At 31.1% G+C, this 22,605-nt stretch overlaps 1 protein-coding gene across 2 annotated transcripts in view; it reads right to left on the bottom strand.

Moving 5' to 3' along the window:
• LOC129757511 (glutamate receptor 1) overlaps positions 1-22,605 on the bottom strand; it is a 603,301-nt gene that overhangs the window by 244,850 nt on the left and 335,846 nt on the right. The gene's annotated exons all lie outside the window — the stretch shown is intronic.

Here is a 22,605-nt window from a genome sequence, read left to right as displayed (position 1 = left end):
ATGAATTGCCAAATTTTCTTCTCCCATACAAAATTGAAACGCTTTGTGCTAATTCAGGAATCATCCAAATAGTTTTAAATTTTGTACTGATGCATGGTGACCTAGAAGACATAAAAAACATAAGAGAGCAAAAAATCAATTTTCACAGAGGTCTAGTGCAGTGTCCATTTTGTTTTTATTCCTCAGAAAATTTTAATTTATTAACCTTGTTTAGTAATAAAGCGAATGATTGGACAACCCTTTCTTTTAAAGCTCTTTATGATGTTTAATTTTTCATCCCATATTTTTTTATTTTGAAAAAGAATTAAACGCTTTATATGAAAGCTTAAAAAATTTTTTTTTAACGATGTTCAGAAAAGCTGATCAAAACTGTGTTTATTTTGACACATTTTTTTCATTATGTAACAAGAAAAAATAATATAACAATAATATAAAATTTATTAATCAATAAATTATTTACTAAACAGGAAAAGAATCGAATTATTAAACTTTTGTTGAGAAATAATAATATTATAGTCTATCCACATCATAGTTTTAAAAACTTTATAAAAGTTTAACCGCAGCACAATGAAAACTTAAAAAAAGTACACACAGAACGTTGCATACTTTGCAAAAGGCACAAAATAAAAAAAAAAGTCAGAAATAAAAAATTATTGAGATTGAAATGATCAGGACCAAGGCCGTGCGAACAAATTAAAATAAAGGTCAATTTGAAGGGTCAGACATCAAGAAATTTTTCCTTCTGCGATAAAAATTATAAATACCTAGTCGTTTTTTGCTGTCTGTTTTTAAATTCATTTTATAAATTTCAGAATTTTTAACGAATTTTTAAAGAAGTTTCAAATTAAACTTAATTTAAGATGTTTATCAAAAATCAAATCGTTTCGCAGGCTTCCAAGTTTTCTTCAATGAAATAAATCCTGATTGGATTTAAAATTGAGAAGGTCATTGTATCTCTTATGATGAATGATAAACGAATTCAGAATAAATTTTATTTCTTTAGTAAGGTCATCAGTATGATTGATTTAACTCAAATCTGATTGTTTATAAAACTTATAAACTCCATATCACCAAAGCTTGAGGTGAAAGGAAAAATCTGACAAAAGAGTTGAGTTCAGAACGTAAAAATCTTCTAAATTAATTATAAAAACAAAGACGTCAGAAAGATTGTTCAATGAATCTATGAAAAGATCTTAAAATCACTTGAAATACCCTGCTGTGAAGTTAAAACATAAATAATGCGCAAAATTTAATTTATTAGTATTTGCATTATGCTTGAAATTCCCGTTTTTTATTATACTTCTTATTTATCATTTGGTAAATCAAATTTCCAAAACCTGCTTTGTGCCAGTTTGAGCGTTCAATTATGAATTGAATTTTTTTTACTTAAATACAGTTGCGTTAAAAATAGAATGAAATCGCGTGAAACTGCGCACCCACATCCAACTTTGACGAGCTGCCATTTCTCTCTCGGTTGATATTTTTTCATGAAACTTTAACACAATCTAGTTCAACTATCTAACTAACGCTCTACAAAATTTGAAGTCTTTACATCCACTGGAAACAAAGATACTACTATTCCCGTAAAAAGGAGAAATTTGGAGTACAAGGATGTAAAAATGTTCGATCTAGTACCTGGCCAAGTTTCGTAAAAATCGATGAACGCGATCAAACATGGTGCCGGGTAAAAAGTGAGGTACATTATCGCTCAGCAGATGATCTCAATCTTTTTTGGACGGATGTTTGTATGAAGAACATCGTAATAAATGTTTTCTTGTTTTTTTCTCTCTCGAAATCAAAATTTATTAAAAAGAATGTTGTAAATTTCTAGAAACTACATACCCGGCACCATGTTTGATCGCGTTCATCGATTTTACGAAACTTGGCCAGGTACTAGATCAAACATTTTTACATCCTTGTACCAAATTTCGAGATTTTTCAATGAAAATTGTCAAAGATACATCCAATTTAGTGAAGCAATTCCAAATTTCTCTTATTTACGAGAATAGCAGTATCTTTGTTTCCAGTGGATCTAAAGACTTCAAATTTTGTAGAGCGTTAGTTAGATAGTTGAACTAGATTGTGTTAAAGTTTCATGAAAAAATATCAACCGAGAGAGAAATGGCAACTTGTATTAGTTGGAAGTGGGTGCGCAGCTTCACGCGGTTTCATTCTTTTTTGAACGCAACTGTACATATATAAACACTCACAATAAGTATAAAAGGAACTTGAAAAATAAACTTTTTTGGCTTTTCATTTTGATAACTGGAAGTAAAAATTGATTTTATTATTGAGTTGGATCACTTGCATTTTTGAGTTTTTTTGTCATTTTAAATTTGTTTTATTCAATTATAATATGTGTTTTGAAAAAATCTCTTGAGTTCAGAGTGGATTTTTTTTTTATAATCAAGAATGTACTTTCGAATCACTTAATTTTTTTTCAAATTATTATAGATATTTCCATGAAATTTTCCCATGAGTGATAATTCCCGGGATTCCGAGAAAAATTGAAAATGGTGAAGTTCATCGTAGTATTACAAAACATTACAAACTTTTCTTAATTCAATAAATTAAACAGTTTTTAGAAAAGAAAAAAAAATTAATGGAGCTTATTCTGCGACGCGAGTGACGTGACTCACGAAATTTCACTTCTTCTTTCTGACTCCAAAAAATCATTCAGAAAAGATATTTGTGTATCGATGAGCTCTGAAGACCAATAACAGCTCATCCGAACGAAAAATTTTAGGCTAGAGAAGCTGTTTAAGCCAGCAAAACGATATGAAATTTCGTAAGTCACGTCACTCGTGTCGCAGAATAAGCTCCAATGTCTTAGTCATATATCCTGGCAGACTTTCATATTCCTTGCTCTATCTGATCCCTTTTTCCAATTTAGATGATGCAAATTTTTAGTAATTTAGCATTTTTATGAATATCGGGATTTCCCGGGATATTTTAAACGTTTCCAGGAATTTAGAGATTTTAGTTTATCTTTATTCTCGGGAATACCCGGTCTAAAAGTTTTTATTTTTAAAGAAGTCAACGTTCTAGAATACAATTTTACTTTGGTTGATTAAATCACAAAACCTCAGTTTTATGAGTATCTACAATATATTTTCAACGATCAACTTTTGAAACGAGGTTTTTTTTTAAATGCATATGCGCAAAGGGCTTAGGAACTTGACTTTCAGTACATTTCCGTTTTTAGTATCCATAGACTTTAACCATTTTTTCTAATAATTTTAATATTTTAAGACTTACTAATTGCTATATTTTTATTTAATTTTTGTGTCAAATAAGCTTACATTCAACTGAGATATTTTAACTTGTATGAAACGTGAATGTTGTGCATATATTTCGGATAGTTGTCGTTGTTTTATAGCCTCGCCTTTAGACGGAATTTATATGTCATCTCTCTCACCTAATTGAGGATTTTTTCTTAAAAAAATCGATCCAGAATGGTTGTAACTTTTAGACGTAACTGCCAGTAATTATATTATTTTTACATTTCAAGTTATTTAAAAAGGCACAATTTGCAAACTAAACTACAGAGATAAATATAATCACTTTGATTGACTTGGACTTCATAAAACTTATCTTTTTCTCAATGCTATAAGTCTTCGCCTTAAAACCTATGAATTTCATATTTCATGTCTATCAACTTTTTTCTTTAAAAAGCTGTAAATCTTGAGCAATCAATAATAAAATTCAAACTGAGTTTGGCTGCTTCAAATGTTTTTTTTAAATCTTTATTTGAAAACTTAAAACGTTAGCATAAAGTTTCAAAAAAATAAAATGTGAGAGAACGAAACATGATTGCTAGTGTATTTTTAAAGCTTTCACTATTTTAATATTCGCAGTAAAGTTTCTAGCGTTTCTTCTCCAAATCAACAATGTTCGTCTCAACTGGCAATCAGCAAAAAAAAACTTTCACCCGAAAAAAGAAACTATTGCCGAACATCGCAGCATTTTGTCTGTCTGCCAGCTGCCAGACGGCAACAACCCCCTGAGGAATGAGTCTGGCGAAATCCCATTTTGTGGTTTAAAATTTAACAAAACTGCAACATTGCTCCGGCAAGGCTAGGCTAGGCTAGGTCAGGTCAGTCAAAAACTCGTTTGCGTTGGCTTGTTTGATAACGTGGGTGGAACAGCGTTGGGAATGTTTTAGAGTGTTGAGCAAAAACTGGATAGAAAAACTCTCCCAACACGACACACCTTCCGAGCTCGAGCGCATTTTTTTTTAGAGAAAAAAGACGTACTTGAAACGGCAAAAACCGAAAAATGGCTGATGATAACACCAAACGGTAACGCTGAAGCTATTTTTTACTTTTTTTTGGAAGAAGAGAAGACAAAATGTGTCGAAAAACTGTGTCAACGGAAATGAAGTGATCCACTTTTTGTTTTTGGGAAATGTGCATCTCATGGAGAAGGAGACGAAAAACCATGGAACATTTTTTTATTTTTCTCCTATCTTGATAGCAGCCACAAGAGCATATCGCCTCGTTACCGTGCCAAATTGTAGCACTTTTAAGCACATTTGAATTGTTTGACAGAGTTCAAGTGTCATAGTGCGAAAGATTTAGGGGTAAAAGAGAAAAAGGTCCCTGTAATAATATAGTCTATTAAGTCAAAAACAACACCACATTGAAATGCCAATGCAGAAAAAGCACTCACCTGCAGCTGGGATTTGGAGCTGTTGCTCTGCTTCCGACTTTGGGACACCTTACAGCTGCATCAGAAAAGCAGCTAGCTATTTCCTGCTTAAAAGGCACAAGTGCAGTTTTGCAGTGAAGTCTCGTGTTCACTCCCTATGAATAAGTTATCTATCTCAATTCGCACTTGTGTACGTCAGAGTGCGATTTACAAAGAAGCAGTAGCAGAGACAACAAAAATGAAAGATGAAGCACCGAAAGGGCTGCTGCAAACACACAATCAGAGAGCTCGCAAATATCCAACACACAAGGATCATCAACACGCTTCTCCTGACATTCGAAAGTTCTTTTCCGTTATAGTCACAGGAGTTATGTGTACCAATGTGCGATTTTCCCGAGCAGAAGAGTGCACTTTGGCATAAATCTTTGGCTCTTGTACCAGTGCAATGTCTCTACATGAAGAGCTCATACGAGTGTCTCTGGAGCCACTGCTGCTGCTCTGTGTTATTTTCTTTCTTTCGTTTACTGAGCTGAGACCCGCCCTCCGCACCCGTTGTCACTCTTCGGGCAGTAAAGATTCCCATTTCGCAACCAGACCCACAGATGTACCTTCCTACTTCGGTGCTTTAGTTTCAAATTGATGGAAAAAGCTGGGATGTTCAAGCCTTTGAAAGTGGAATCATAAATTGAACATTTTACTGGGACACACATTTATTTTTGCTACTCATAATTTGACAGTTTCTTTTTTTTCACAGCATTTAGACATCTTTCTATAAACTGCAGCGTCAAGGATTCAATATAAAAATTAATGGAGCAATATCCTATTGGTATCTCGGTGAAATTGTCTCATATGAAAGAAACTCCTCCATACTTAACACAATTATTCACTAAAAGATCAATCAAGAGGTTTTGATTCTAGAGCAGGGGTAAGCAACCTACGGGTCACTCTTAGTTTGAAATTCTTTCGGCAGGCCGGAGTTAACATAAAATTTAGAAAATAATAGTTTGCAGAGCTTCACGTTATTTTTTATAACGACAAATTTTTGACAAAAAACAGAACAGCACAAAAAGATAAATAAAACGAGTTAATGTACATACTTGCAAAAACATGTTTTATATAAGGTGATTAGACCAGCCAAATTTTTGATTGATTTGAAATGTTTAGCGAATATTCTTTTTTTACAAAAAGGAAACATCATTCGCTTCCCTTTTATTAAATAAAAACGAAAATTTTTGAAAATCTTTCTATGGTTGTAATAAAATTTGTACCGTGTTCTGAGAAAACCCCTATTTTGTTCGAACCGATGAGATGATGATGGAACATCACTTCCATATAAAAGTTTCAAAGAGCTTAACCTAAGCGATTTTTTTTTCTGTGTCCATTTTCGTAAAGATTTTTTTTAAATTTATTTAAATTTCTTCGTAAGCCCCCTTTTTCCTACAAACGGCGATTTTTTTATTTGAAGTTCCGTAAAAAATCGTTGCATTGAGATGGTGAGCATGGTTCAAAAAATCATGAAATATTCATAATATTCCAGATTTTTAACCAGATTTGTCAATGTCAGTTCATATTTCTGATTCTAGAAAATTTGTACAGATTTCATAAATTTTCCTAATTTCTTTAAACTTATCCGATAAAACTGTGATTGATATTTACACTTGGGCTCGAATTTGTGGGCATCGGCTCAGAAAGCAACTGACTTTCCAACTGAGCTATATCACTAGCCCTCATTTCAAGATTGAAATTAAGTTCTGAATTCTTAGTTTTAAATGAGATTAAATTGATTATTGGTTGGTTCTATGATTGGTTCCATACTGTTTAAATCAAATTTGTACTTGTGTTTTCATATTTTAAAATTCTGTTTCCATGTTATGATTCCAGATGATCAGTTCAAGTCATACCTTTATTAAAAATTAAAGATGAAAAGCTGTTTTGAAATTCTGGTTCAAATTGGTTAAAGTCCCTCTTGATTTTCGAAACACATATGCAGTTTGAATACTTAGATAATAGTTTTCTAAATTCGAAAAAAGAGTTTGAAACCATGCTGAGTTTTTGATAATGAATTTCGAAGTTCTTAAACTTGATTCTCATGTAAAATTCAAATATAACTAAGCATCATATTGGCGATCCAAAATTGAAAATTTAGAATCAGATTCATTATTTAAAAATTCATTTTATATCCTCTTATTTATCGCTAAAAAAAATTTACAGAAGTTTTTTAATGTTATTCAGTACAACAACTTTTGTTCTATGAAAATCCATATTGATGTAAAGTATTTTATTGATGAAACACATTTTTTAGGCAAGTTTAAAATTTTATGGTTTCTTACCAGCTTCGATTACATTTTTTTTAAACCAATCCAGCACCTTTGTTATATTCAAGGCTGCAGATTAAAAAAAAACAGAACGAAAAACTATATGAAACTGTGTTTTCTGAGAAAACGAAAATAATGTTTTTTTGTGGCTATTTTGTTGGCTATTTTCTCCTTTTTATTGCGTAGGTCCCATTAACCCAAAACACCAGAATTCAGATTAAAGATTAATGAAATCAAATTCACTCATTGGCTTATATTTGAAATTTTGATTGAAATCCGGAATCAGAAAAAAAGTTGTACACTACAAATAAAAAAAAATCGAGAATCGAGTGTTTTGTCGTCAAATTTTTATTCAAAACCAGTTCAACTCAACACATTTCAACGGAATCAGAAATATAAAGTGCAATTTGAGTTTATTTTGCAAGTTAAGTTGACTGAAATAAACCGGATTTTTATTAAAAAAAAAACAATTGAATGATTTGAAATTGAAGAAACATGCTACCTTTACGCAGAAAAAGCTGCCCAATTTTCAAATTTTCTTGGTGTATTTTTTCAAAAGTCAAATTTCAAACAAAAATTTGTAGTTTGTAAGAATCAGATTTAAGTTGCAAAATTTAATGCTCTTTTTTTACTTTAGGAAATTTGATTTATGTTCATCTATGATAAAAAAAATTTAATTTGTCTATGCTTTTCGTAGTTTTTTTTTCATTGTTTGATTGTTTGATTTCAGTTCAAAGATTTCACCACAGATGAAAATAAGTCCCTTTTTTGTTGCTCAAGGCCTCATTACAAACATTAAGCTTACGGTATTGAAGAACTTATGATTAGTTACAAAAAATGGAATGAGAATAGCAACTAACTTCTCAGTGAAATCGAAACGTTTTAATTTGAATAACACAACTAACAGGTTTAAAACCGTTATTTTGATTCTTATAAAAGTAATGGCCCATCAATGTTGATTTTTTTTAATTTGTTGATTTATTTTCTAAACGATTGTGCTTTTTTCTACCGAACATCTTTTAATAGGTAAAATAAGATGTTTGTGATTGACTTATTGAAAAATTTGGTAAAATTCCTAAGAAAAATATGAAATTTAATTTTTGCAATTTTTTTTGCATGCTTTCTTCTATATCATTGGATATTCTCTATAATTTCAAAAACATTTTTGTTATTTCTTACATAACTTCAAAATATCTACGCATTTCTGAAATATTCCCCTGGTTTTTAACAACACTATACACTGAAAACAAATGATAAAATACTATTTAAAAAAAATATTCATGCTTTAATTAAGCAACAATATTATAGAAAAATATCAGTCACCTGAACACCCTCCCCCCTTGAAGCGGTTCTTCCTACGGCTTAGTAATTTACAAGCTATCGTAGCGAAAAATCAAGAAAAAATATGTCTCTAATTAATCATTTGAAAAAGGGAGTGCATTAGTTTTGTACACTGAGAATGAACCGCTAATCCCAAGCACAATTCTGTTGCACTTTGTACAAAATTGATGGCCTCGTTTAATCACGGAGTAGCAATTTATTGGTGATGGAGACTTCGTTATGCTTAGCAAAGCCAGCGATCATGGAAAACGAAATGTATAAATTTGAAAAAAAAAATAATGTAACGAAGTTCCACTAGAACTGATATTTTAAAACATGTTTATGAAGCATTTCGAGTTCAATGATTTAAAATGGATATGAGTAATCAGTCAAGCTAAGCCAATCTTAACGTCTTTTATTCAAAATTTGCCTTCGTTATTCATACTCTGAGTAAATATTCATTTTCCAATACGTATATGGCTTTCGATACATTTACACAGAAGGAGTAATTCGATTTTGTTTGAATAATTTCTTGCAGTATGAAATTGGGATATATTTTAAATTTTTTCTAATGTCCATTGTGTTATAGTTCTTGGAATTTAACATTTAAATTGAATTACTTTTGTTGGGCGAATGCAGTTTTCGTTTTGGTAAAAAAAAAAATAATATTTTAATATTAATATTTTTATAATAAAAATATTCAATATTTTAGAATCCGCAATATCTCAATTACAAATTGATTCACATAATTCGGAAGAATCTTCCAAAGCTAAATATCATCTAATTTAAATAAAACTTTTTCCCTTGAAATCCCTTCAACAAAAACGGTAAACATTCCAAAATATTTTTAATTATTATGACATCAGAAGTTTAATTATAAGCTAAATTTTTATCTAAATCATTAGGAATTATTCAAATACTTCCATATTTAACAGTATTTCTGGATGAAATCCGTATCCGAAAAAGATTTTTTGTAACTTATTACTCATCCAAATTTCACAAAAAAAACCTGTCAAAATAAGGCTGGAACAAATATCAATTTCTTCTTTTGTCAACCCCCCCCCCCCCCTTCAAAATCCCGAAGGGGGGAGTAAATAAAGTTTGAAATATTTTAGGTAAATTTCAAATATTTCAAATATAAATTCAAATATCCGAAATATTACAAGACCAAGAACCAAATTTTAAAAGATGGAAGTTAATTCACATTTTGAATTCTTGATTTTATAGAATTTTTTGATAAAAAAAATACATGATTTATAAGTTTTATGCAATGATATAGAATTACATTTGGTTGTATACAAGCTTTCGTGCAATTTTTTCCAATTTATTTGTTTTTCGCATTATTTTTTATTGTCCCCCCCCACCCCCCCCTCGCGATATTTCAAGAAGGATTTGAAATTTGTTCCGGCCTAAATTACAAATTATCTTATTACTGCAAATATGTAAGGAAAGAAAGTTTTATAAAAGTCACTTGAATATTTACCAGATTATAACATAAGTCACGCTAGAGAATATTCTTTTATTTTAAACCATTTCTTGTCTTAAAATCCATTTAATATCAAATTACATCGTTGAATAGTCAAATAGTTTCTGAGTCTATAGGGAACAAACAGACAGATAAAGGTTCATTTTTATATTCTTACCCGTAAAAATTAAGTGCAGGAAAATATTAGGTTTTGAAGGATTAGTGAAAACAAATTCGAGTGAAGTTTGGGAAGTTTTGGAAATCAAACGATTTTCAATGACTGAGTGAGCTGCAAACGTATCAATACTGATTTGTGTTTTGTTATCTTATTTTTCTTCATCGCTTCCTGTCAACATTAAAACTGCGCGCGGCAAAGAATCACGCAAGTGGTTCAAAAGCTGTTCACAAAACAAAAGCCCTGCTCACATTTTCACCAACTATTCAATTTCTTCTACCCAAAGCGCTCTAGCTTTGATCTTTCCACCTATAATACTTTCATGTTCTTTCTAAATATTCTACCTTGAATTTTCACAACTCGCCGAAATGCCAAAAATTAAATAATGATTTGTGTTTTAGAATTCCTTTGAATTTTGAATTGATGAACCATATATCGTACATCAGATTGGTTTTTTTAATTAAAAGTTAAAAAAAACAGTCATAAATTATTGGCTGGTCTCCGGAGTTGAAAAAAAAAACACCGCGAATAACTTTCAAAGCTTCTAATGGATATTTCAAAATTTTTAAGTTTAACGGAATCAAAAATAAAAATGTTACCATCGAGTCCAAAAGGGTCAATGAAACAAAATTTTCTCAAAAAAATGTCTTTTTTAATCGTTGGCACCAAATTCAAAAATCCCGTTGATCATACGCAAAAATGTAGTTTAGGTGATCGATATAAAATTTACCTTAAATTTGCGAAAAATTTCAAATGAGTGTTACACAGTCCGAGATATTTGAAACTAAAGACAAATTTTCATTTTTATTTTTCCAGTTGTTACAGTTGCTACTTAATTTATCGACCATATTGGTGAAAAGTGATGTTTTTTTAGCAAGAACATCTTAAGATTATGAAATTTTTAAGACGGATAGAAAGTAAGAGGAAATGAAAGATGGTTAAAATGAGCAGGTATAATTTGTTAGAAGCATTATCATCACATACCAAGATTTATATTGAAAGCGTTACACAAAAAACTGTTCTACCAAGATTTTATTGAATTTCCTCTTCGGATTCAGCGCCATTTACATGTTGTTGCACATTTATTTAAAGAGGGGTTTTAGTCTTGAACTTTTACCCTGCGCCATTTACATTAAAAATAAAGATCGACGAATGAAGTTCACGATTTTTCGAAAAAAAATTTAAAACTAGAGAAATCAGCATACAATACGCTTAAAACGCGTGGATGACTTGTACACACTCTTCGAAGGTGTTTGATCCCAAGATCACGGTTTTTGTAGGAACCGTCAGACTTCCGATAGAAGTGTCATGTATAATACGGCAAAATTAAGCCACAGCTAAAAATTTCCATCTGTCGTTGTTGAATTGCCTGAAATACCGAAGCATTGATATGTAGTGTTATAAATGTTGGGGAAAATCAACGATTATTCCATTTTTAAATGCGTATAGTGCTATCAGCTATCATTCTTTTCCCCGAAAAAAAAACACACATACAAGATCGATCTCATATTGTTCATTATTTTCTAGTCGAACATGTTTTCTCTGAATTATTTGAAAAAAGTAGGTAATTGAGGGTAAAACTGCCATAACTCCATTGTGCGAAGGCTGAAACAACCTTCGTTCGATTCCTCCTTTTCATATCCCAACGTGATTTTCTTAATAGAAAAATGTAGAGGAATTAACAGTTAAAACAGTCATAATTCTAGGTCTTATTTAGTTCATAATTTCCAAGTCCGAACATGTTTTCTCTGAACAATTGGAAAATCTAGGGTAAAACAGTCACAACCCACATATTCGAACCGTACCAAAACAGCCGATTTCTCGAAAAAACATTACACATGATAAGTCTCATTTGGTTCAAAAACATTGAGTCTGTACCTACCTTTTTCTGAATCAATTGAATAATGTAGGGGAATTGAGGGTAAAATCAGCAATGATCTCATTTTCCGAAGCTTGCGGTGGCTCAAACAGCCATCATAAGATTTTTTGGATACACAAGATAGGTTTATTTTTGTTCAAAATATTTAAGTCCAAATAAGCTTCTTCCTGGATTATGTAACGAATATAGGGGAATTTGGGGTAAAAAAGATTTCATTTCGTAAACTCATGAGGCGTTCGAAGTTATATCCAAAAGATTCATAGATTTTGGTTCGTCTTGGAGGGAAGATATTGAAATTCTTCGCAGTTCACGCACTTGTTTGCCCATGATGTCCGGATAATCGAGTCAAAACACACGGATTATGGAAACACGGGTTATCGAGACACCTGATTCGGACCGGAAAAATTCATGCTAATTTATCTTAAACCTTGCAAAATCCGGGCATTTGATTCCAAAATTGTCAACCGAAATCCGGGCAATATCAAAAATAAGAACAAAATTGAAAAAAATGTCTTTATCGATTTTTTTTATTCGCAGATTTTAGAACGTATATTAGGCTGCAAAAAAACTTTCATGATTATTTTTAAGACATTTTCACAAAAATTCTCGTTTTGGACGCATGAATAAAAAAAATTTTTCAACGTCATTTGTTTTTTAAAGTTTAATTTCAGAATGTGCAAATCCGCGCAAAATCCGGGCTTTTTAAACAAAATCCGGGCAACCGGACCGGACCGGACTTTTCCCAAATTTTATATTAAATATCCGGGCAAACCCGAATAAATCCGGACAATCTGGAAACCATAGTTTAAAGGCTTCTAAAAGTTAAAGTATTTATGCAAAAAAAATAAATACTTATGCTATCATCATGTTTTGCTATCATTTGAGTAAATCATTTGATATTTTGAAAAATAAATCTTTTTTTTGTTAAATAGAGTAAATTTTAAAATTTTAATGTGTTAATAGAAGTTTTCAAAATAAAAGGAATAATTTTTTTTTATTGGGGGTATTATTCATGTCTCACAGCCAAAAGCATAAAAATGAGAACCACTGACATAATCCCTTCGCATGTGACTGGATTTGTGCGGTGCAGTTCTTTCCTTCGTTTCTAGTGCTTGCGTTTTGCATCATAAAATTGTATATGATTTTTGCTCTTCTCTCCACTTCTGCCGGGTGCAGTTTTTCCCCTTCTTTGTCCCCCAAGACAGTTCTCCCACTGTCATATTTTCATCCCTTCGCATGGCCCCATTTGGGGGAAACAGCTTTTGCATACAGAACGGCCACCAACGAGGACGACGATGACATCACACACTCTGGCAGTTTCATTTCCGTTTTCCTGCACGCCGTTGGCACAGTTTTTCTGCCAGCTTCCTGTCACTTTCACGTCCCTCCACGTAAAAAGTATCCTCATTTGTTTCCCTGGAACGGAACGGGCTTCAATTTTGAATCTTTGTAAGGTTTTTTTTTGTCACTGGTTTCTTTTTTGTCACTGGTTTTTTTTCTGGAATTCGAAAAAACATCCTTTGAAAACTTTGGATTTCAAACAGCGGCTGCAGTATCGAATTGATAGGGTGGAAAATATGATGCACTGTACTGGTCTCTCGATAAAGATGGTTGACTTTACGACTCAATCTCGAAGGATATATGAACCAATACTCAGAATTTATGACGATGCTTTGTCACAATTTTATCTGATATTTGCTTCAGAGAAACCAGATGCTTGCAGTTCAATAAGCTTTCCTCAAACAATTTTTCATTGTACGTTCTTTAAGAAAAATTGTAAAATCTTCCAACAATCTATCCCAAAGATAGCACTAATCAACAGCTCGTTCCAACGAAAGATTCCAGCATAACAATCAGCTTTATCATCGAAATCCTTGCTGACAGAGCTCGTCTCCTCCATTCTAAACTGGAACTGATCCATACGTACGTAGATGGCTAAAATGAATTTTTCGGCAATCAGGACATTGTCCTGGAACTATCCGATCCGGACGGATATCCAATTTAGGAAACGCAACCAACGTTCATAGCTCTAACCCTTTGAACGAAACCATGCAAAGAACCAAACTCAGGTTAGGGTGCATCGAATTAAAAAAAAGCGGAAAGAAGCTCGTTTGGTAAAAACTTCATACGGTGCCAACATTGTCTAGTCGTCCTGTTTTGAAGATACATTCAATTATACCAGAAGGTCGATGAAGGCCTTTGATGGGGACAAAATAAGTTTCGATGTTTAAAATTCTCCGATTTGACAATTTGAATTTTTTTATTATTTTCAACAAAATTTGATAAGTTTTTAAATTTTTTGGAATCCTTTTTAAAAAATTTTTTTTTCGGTGTTTTTCTTAGAATTTTTCGCAGTTTTTCTGCGTCATTTTTAAATTGTTTTGTGAATTTTTTTGTTATTTTTGACTTTTTTTACTTTTTTGTAGTTTTTGTAACTTTTGTCATTTGTGTCATTTTTGTCATTTTTGTCATTTTTGTCATTTTTGTCATTTTTGTCATTTTTGTCATTTTTGTCATTTTTGTCATTTTTGTCATTTTTGTCATTTTTGTCATTTTTGTCATTTTTGTCATTTTTGTCATTTTTGTCATTTTTGTCATTTTTGTCATTTTTGTCATTTTTGTCATTTTTGTCATTTTTGTCATTTTTGTCATTTTTGTCATTTTTGTCATTTTTGTCATTTTTGTCATTTTTGTCATTCTTGTCATTTTTGTCATTTTTGTCATTTTTGTCATTTTTGTCATTTTTGTCATTTTTGTCATTTTTGTCATTTTTGTCATTTTTGTCATTTTTGTCATTTTTGTCATTTTTGTCATTTTTGTCATTTTTGTCATTTTTGTCATTTTTGTCATTTTTGTCATTTTTGTCATTTTTGTCATTTTTGTCATTTTTGTCATTTTTTGTCATTTTTGTCATTTTTGTCATTTTTGTCATTTTTGTCATTTTTGTCATTTTTGTCATTTTTGTCATTTTTGTCATTTTTGTCATTTTTGTCATTTTTGTCATTTTTGTCATTTTTGTCATTTTTGTCATTTTTGTCATTTTTGTCATTTTTGTCATTTTTGTCATTTTTGTCATTTTTGTCATTTTTGTCATTTTTGTCATTTTTGTCATTTTTGTCATTTTTGTCATTTTTGTCATTTTTGTCATTTTTGTCATTTTTGTCATTTTTGTCATTTTTGTAATTTTTGTCATTTTTGTCATTTTTGTCATTTTTGTCATTTTTGTCATTTTTGTCATTTTTGTCATTTTTGTCATTTTTGTCATTTCTGTCATTTTTGTCATTTTTGTCATTTTTGTCATTTTTGTCATTTTTGTCATTTTTGTCATTTTTGTCATTTTTGTCATTTGTGTCATTTTTGTCATTTTTGTCATTTTTGTCATTTTTGTCATTTTTGTCATTTTTGTCATTTTTGTCATTTTTGTCATTTTTGTCATTTTTGTCATTTTTGTCATTTTTGTCATTTTTGTCATTTTTGTCATTTTTGTCATTTTTGTCATTTTTGTCATTTTTGTCATTTTTGTCATTTTTGTCATTTTTGTCATTTTTGTCATTTTTGTCATTTTTGTCATTTTTGTCATTTTTGTCATTTTTGTCATTTTTGTCATTTTTGTCATTTTTGTCATTTTTGTCATTTTTGTCATTTTTGTCATTTTTGTCATTTTTGTCATTTTTGTCATTTTTGTCATTTTTGTCATTTTTGTCATTTTTGTCATTTTTGTCATTTTTGTCATTTTTGTCATTCTTGTCATTTTTGTCATTTTTGTCATTTTTGTCATTTTTGTCATTTTTGTCATTTTTGTCATTTTTGTCATTTTTGTCATTTTTGTCATTTTTGTCATTTTTGTCATTTTTGTCATTTTTGTCATTTTTGTCATTTTTGTCATTTTTGTCATTTTTGTCATTTTTGTCATTTTTGTCATTTTTGTCATTTTTGTCATTTTTGTCATTTTTGTCATTTTTGTCATTTTTGTCATTTTTTGTCATTTTTGTCATTTTTGTCATTTTTGTCATTTTTGTCATTTTTGTCATTTTTGTCATTTTTGTCATTTTTGTCATTTTTGTCATTTTTGTCATTTTTGTCATTTTTGTCATTTTTGTCATTTTTGTCATTTTTGTCATTTTTGTCATTTTTGTCATTTTTGTCATTTTTGTCATTTTTGTCATTTTTGTCATTTTTGTCATTTTTGTCATTTTTGTCATTTTTGTCATTTTTGTCATTTTTGTCATTTTTGTCATTTTTGTCATTTTTGTCATTTTTGTCATTTTTGTCATTTTTGTCATTTCTGTCATTTTTGTCATTTTTGTCATTTTTGTCATTTTTGTCATTTTTGTCATTTTTGTCATTTTTGTCATTTTTGTCATTTTTGTCATTTGTGTCATTTTTGTCATTTTTGTCATTTTTGTCATTTTTGTCATTTTTGTCATTTTTGTCATTTTTGTCATTTTTGTCATTTTTGTCATTTTTGTCATTTTTGTCATTTTTGTCATTTTTGTCATTTTTGTCATTTTTGTCATTTTTGTCATTTTTGTCATTTTTGTCATTTTTTGTCATTTTTGTCATTTTTGTCATTTTTATCATTTTTGTCATTTTTGTCATTTTTGTCATTTTTGTCATTTTTGTCATTTTTGTCATTTTTGTCATTTTTGTCATTTTTGTCATTTTTGTCATTTTTGTCATTTTTGTCATTTTTGTCATTTTTGTCATTTTTGTCATTTTTGTCATTTTTGTCATTTTTGTCATTTTTGTCATTTTTGTCTTTTCTCATTTTTATCATTTTCTCGCTGATTAAAAAATTGTTTTGCACTTTCCAAGCGCTGAGTTCTTATTTTATCATTTTTCAATTTACCTTCCAAACAAGGTTTTTGAATAACTTTACGATTCAAGTTCTCTCTCTGCAATCCAAATCCAAAGCGCCTGGCAATGACGTTTCGCTCGGGAATAAAGTTATGTAAAATTTAATTCCGCTTTTAAATTGCCAGCAATCCTCAACAAGAAGCAGCAGAAACAAAATCCCGCAGTTGAGAAACATTCATAAATACTCCGCCAAAGAGCACTTCTTGTACAAACTACTGAAAACATAATTTCCGCTTTAATCAGAACCTACTTTACATTAAGCGTCCCCGTGGGGCATCCGCAATTGTTCTTCGCTCTCTACTAACTCTACTTGGATGCTGCTGCTGCTTCTGATTCTGCTTCTGATGCTTAAACTGCGGCACCCTTCGGATTTCACCCCAGATTCTTACCCCTTTTCGTTACTAGCCTTCCCAGGAGAATCTTCCTTTTCGCTTGCATGAGTATAAAACTGGAGAAAAATACCAGCACTGGCATATTTACAAAGCATCACAACTTCACCCAACCGGCAAGTCAGAAAACAACGAACCATTTTCCCATACACTTTTTTCCGTGGAACACGAAAAAATAATACAAATAAACGAATTGAGAGACGTCAGCCGGATACTGGTTAGCATAAATGGTGGGGGGTCGAAATATGAAGCTGAGACAACAACCGAAAAAAAAAACAAACTTAAAATAAAAACATAGAGGAGAATCTCCAAACGGCGGACGGTGAGGTTGCATAACGAGATGCAATAAGAATCCTTTTAAAGCGCGCTACTTGGTCTGCATACGAAATTATCGCGTTTTTACCGCTCGCCCGTTTTGCCAACGTTTCTGGAAAACTGTTTGTGAATGGCTGTGAATGTGTATGTAGGTTTGGTTAGGGAATAGAGCTAGTCAGGAACCGGCGAGATAATTCCTTCCACCCCGAATAAACATACGTTGAAAATGAGTAGCTCACTTCCTTTTTTTTGTCTGGACTCAGCTCTAAATAGACCAAGGGCGTCCGAACGGAAAACGCTGTTCCTCGCGGAAATTTTTCTGAACTAGCTTAAAAAAGTTAGATGGTTAAAAAAAAGCTCTTTTAAGTACAGTTCCATGTAGTCAAATCATACCAGCCTACGAAAGACTTGAAAGTTTCAATGGATGTTTTTTTTGTATCGAAATTCTATTGGGGTTGATGTATGCAAATTTAATTTAAAAAAAAATTGAATTCGATGAATTTTCAAAAGCCAAAAATAGTTTCTTATATTCAGTTCTAGAGAATTTTGAACTCAAAATTGCTAAGCACCTATAACATATTACATTCACGAATAAAATGTATGTATTTATCATAATCTTGATAAAGACTTGATTTGGCAACCAATCTCCAATTTTTCGTATTGGCTTCTGTGCAACTTGCATCTTTCAACCAACTATTAAAATGGCGGTGGTCCAAGCTATTTACAATTATTTCCATGATAAAATTTTGTTAGAAATTTTCTTTTGGTAACACGATATGTTTTTGAAATATAACTGATTAACTCTACCTAGTTTTGTTCAAGCATCTAAAAAAGGATGAAAAGATTAAAAACGGGAAAAAAATGCATTTCGGAGAAAAATTTTTGAAGAATTTTTTTTTCGAGGCTCAAAAATTTTATGTTTTTGTTCAAAACTCGAACTAAAACTTTCTCTTGAGATAAATTTTGATTAAGTTGACTATTAAATTTATTCGCTTTTAGAAATTTCTTCACGAAATTAGATTTTGTGCGTTAGTAAAACCTATGTTATTCATATTTTAAAAATCGCTAATTAAGAGTGAGTATTTAAGATTTTACTTCCTTTTTTGTATTGGATATTTATTGGAAAGTAAAACTCGACTTTAAAGATTATTCGGTTCAAAATAGTCTTCATTGATTGTACCATTGTATTGAAAACCGAAAAGAGTGTAAAATCTGACTCGGTAGGCTATGCTCAGTAGCGACGAGTGTGTTTGTTTTGCGCAGGAAAAAAAAACATTTCCTGACTGCAGCTCGTAGCACTATTAAAGGATTTAAATCTTATGAACCTAAGGGGTTCTCAATCTTATTTGAGAAATTGGTAAGTCCGTTCCTTTTATTTTTTGTTTTGGTGGGAGATATTTTGAATGTATTGTTCAGTTTTTTTTTCACATTTTAAAAAAATATTAAAACAAGGTTCAAAACTTTACTTTTTGGTTGAAACAATAGCTGAATCTAGTTTACATCTTTCACAGTATAAGATTCTACAAATATAACTTGTTTACTTGTCGTTTTATTTAAATTTTAACCCTTCGCTCCATCGTATAACACGTAAGTTTGTAACATTTTTTGTATGAAAAAGCGAAATACTTTTTTTGCAGTAGTTTAAGATAAAATGATCAAAAATTTAAAGCAGAAAACCTATGCTTAACTATAAATATTGGTGTTCCACTAATAATTCACTGGAAATTTGGAAAAAGTTATTAGTTTTGAGATGATGGCATTAGTCAAAAGTGCATTCTGATATTACCCTTTCACCCAAACTTCCAACAACAATTTCCGCTTGCTTTTATGCAAAGGTGACCCGGTTCTAACCCACAACATTTATTTATCATCCCATTCTATATTTTTCAAAATATTTAATGACAGACGCTAGTTTTAGAGTATCCAACCTCCAGGATTTCCCGACCGGGAATTCCCGGGCCAGAAGATAAAATTGGGAATTCCCGAATCCAATAAGAAGGTGTAATATGCTAGAAATGTTCACGATCTTAAATGGAGAAAAGGATCAGATTGAGAAAGGAAAATTAAAGTTTAACTTTAATATATGGCTTAACCCTATTTTTTTCTTAAACTGGTTAAAACATTGAGTTTGATAAAAAAAATTTCCATTCAATAACTTAGAGAAAGTGAAATAGATAAATAATCTGTAAAACCAAATAATTTCAATAAAGAAACGCTACGAAAAGAATCTGAATGATTTATTTTGCGACACTCGTCATTCAAAACTTCCATTTCATCGGCAAAGAAATAATATATTTTGAAATATCAGGATAGTTATGTGAAAATTTACGCGATTGGATGAATAACCTGCAGTCTAGCTATCCAACGTCGATCGATAAGGAATAATTTATCTCGATTTTTATTTTTATTTGACAGCCAGTATGAATATTATAATTGCTAATTGAATTTTTATGGCATTAAAGAAGTTTAAAATGTTTTGCAATACTAGTGCCTAAAAGTTTAAAAATTTAGATAAGGTTTCATATGTAGAAGAGAAATAAAATCTTTATGATCATTTTTTTCCCGGGATCCCTTAACCTTAATTGAAAAAAAATCTATAATAAATTCTAAGGGCATCGGATCATACATTATTTAAAATAATTCATGTATCATTTCTGGTTCAATAATTTCTGGTGAATGTGAGTAGTCAATATAATAAACTTGAAGCTTATTGAGCATTCATTGTTGTTTTGCATTGATTTTCTATTCTGTCAGCTAGGATCTGTGTTTAAAGTTAAAAAAATAAAACAAATGTTTTCAAAATGCATAACCGTATAAGAGAACAGTTGAAAAAAAAAATTACCTATTTCAATTTTAGTGAGTTTGAAAAAAAATACAGATACAGAATAAAAAACGATTTTGAATGGCTTTAATAAATTTTGAAAGTTTTTATTATCAAAATTAATTTTTGCCATTAAAAATCAATTTGTTTCATCAAAGAAAAGAACAGAAATTTCAAAAAAAAATCATATTTTTTGAACCACTGATTTTGTTTTAGACTGATTTTGTTCAAATAATTTTCAATCATAGTTTTTTTTCTGGATTAAAGAAACACGATGGATCAAATTCTTCGATTGATAAACAGATGGTTTTAAAAATTTTCAATAATTTGAAAGAAATTTTATCGAAGACTGTGTTGAAGAATTGTCTTGTTTTTCAAAGGAACTTTACAATTTCAAAAAGTCAAATGTATATTCAGTTGATTTAAAGCAAATCTCAAAATTCGGATCATGATCCTGATTCAGCAATTTTTTTAAAATAAAAAAAAACTAATTACTCTATGTCGTGGCAAAGGAACGTGGAGGATTTTGGTTGTAAACTCCTCCCCCTTCCCCCATAAGGTTTCAGAAATAGCTTGTTAAATTTACTACTCGACACTAAAATATTTAAATTATTAATCAAATTTCGATGATCAAAACCTCAGGAAGACGAAACCTAGGAAACTTTAGAATTAAGATTTCTTATATTCAGAATTCAATATGTGGAATTGTGATACAGTTTTTCGAAATAAATTTTGAATAAGATTAAACTAATTTTAGTGAATTATATTTTCAAAATCAAAATTGTATTTCTGTTTCCATGTTTCGGATTCTGTATCCAGTTAAGGATACTTCATTTTTAGTTCGAATCATCAAAAAAAAAATTGAAAAAAAATCACCACAAGAAAAAAAGGAGTATCTGTTTTGTTATCGTAGCTCATATTTGAATCAAGTTTTTCAAAAATCATAAGCAATTGCAGTACAGAAACCTGTTAAATTTTCTCTACACGCCCGAACATTTTGTGTTGCCAAAATCGAATGTTGTAAGAATCAAACGGGTTTTTTTCCTAACTTTTTTCAATTATTAAAAAAAAGTATTATTTTTATCATAAACGAATCTTTTATTCAATATCCGACCTTTTTAGTAATTTTTTAATTTATTTTTATCATATTGTTGATGCATTTAGCACTTGTTTTGTTTTGTTTGCAATGGTTGTTTTTTATCACATTTTCGTCATTTTTCACAATTGAGTTTTTTTTTGTAATTTTTAGTCCTTTGTTTGTATTTGTTTATTTTTTTATTTTTTTGAAGTTGTCATTTTTTTGCATTTTTAAAAACTTTTAAATTTTATTCTAAAACTTCTATTAGTTTTGTTTTTAATAAGCAACGTTAGCAACGTTGAAAAACATTGAAAAAAAATGGTAAATTGGATTTTATTGGTGTTTTGAAAAATTATACTAATCCTGTTATTGCGAAAACTATAAGGTACTATCATTCCAAAAAACAGTTCGATTTTGGCACATGTGCCACAATCGGATGTTGCCGAAATCGAACGAGGTCTGTATTAAGATAACAATATCCCGAAAATGGAGTTATTTTAAACTAGAAACCATCCAGAGTTTTTGTTTCATATCCAGATTCGATTTTTTATGTCTCAATTCTTATGCAGAATTTGAACATCACAAATCTACAAAATGACCAACCAGAATTCAAAAATCAGAATCAGATTCATCATTCGGAATTCATATTGTAATTCGAATCGCAAGTCAGATTAAAAACTGATACATGCAAAAACTAGTTGCTACAAAAATACAGAATTTATTTATTTACATAGTATTCCGTCTCACGACATAACTTGACGAACATAATCCCTAAAATTCACTCGGTTCATAGCAACCGTTCTCCGATTTCTCGGGCACCCCACGTTCGCCAGATCACGCTCCACTTGGTCTAACCACCTTGCTCGTTGCGCCCCCGCTCGTCTTGTTCCTACCGGATTCGTAGCGAACACCTGTTTTGCACGACAGTCGTCCGGCATTCTCGCAACATGTCCCGCCCAGCGTAGCGCGAGCTCCACACTCCGTTCTGCTGTGCGCCGCCAAAGATGGTTTTAAACACTCGTCGCTCGAATACTCCGAGTGTACGCAGGTCCTTCTCGAGCGTCATATACAGGTTACACTTTGTGCAAGGGCTAAGTCTTCTCGACCGCAGTTGCTTGTGGAGTCCATAGTAGGCACGACTTCCGCTGATATTTCGCCTCCGGATCTCACGGCTGGTGTCATTGTCTGCGGTCACCAGTGATCCGAGATAGACAAAATCTTCGACTATCTCCAGCTCGTCGCCGTCGATCGTGGCCTTGTTATTACTGGACAAGCGGGTTCAGTCGGTCTCGGATCCGCAGGCCAGCATGTACTTCGTCTTGGATGTATTAATCATCAACC

Source organism: Uranotaenia lowii, chromosome 3 (assembly GCF_029784155.1).
Source record: "Uranotaenia lowii strain MFRU-FL chromosome 3, ASM2978415v1, whole genome shotgun sequence".
Classification (NCBI taxonomy): domain Eukaryota; kingdom Metazoa; phylum Arthropoda; class Insecta; order Diptera; family Culicidae; genus Uranotaenia; species Uranotaenia lowii.
The sequence above is the reverse complement of the archived record's forward strand: the minus strand, read 5'-3'. Positions and strand labels throughout refer to the sequence as shown.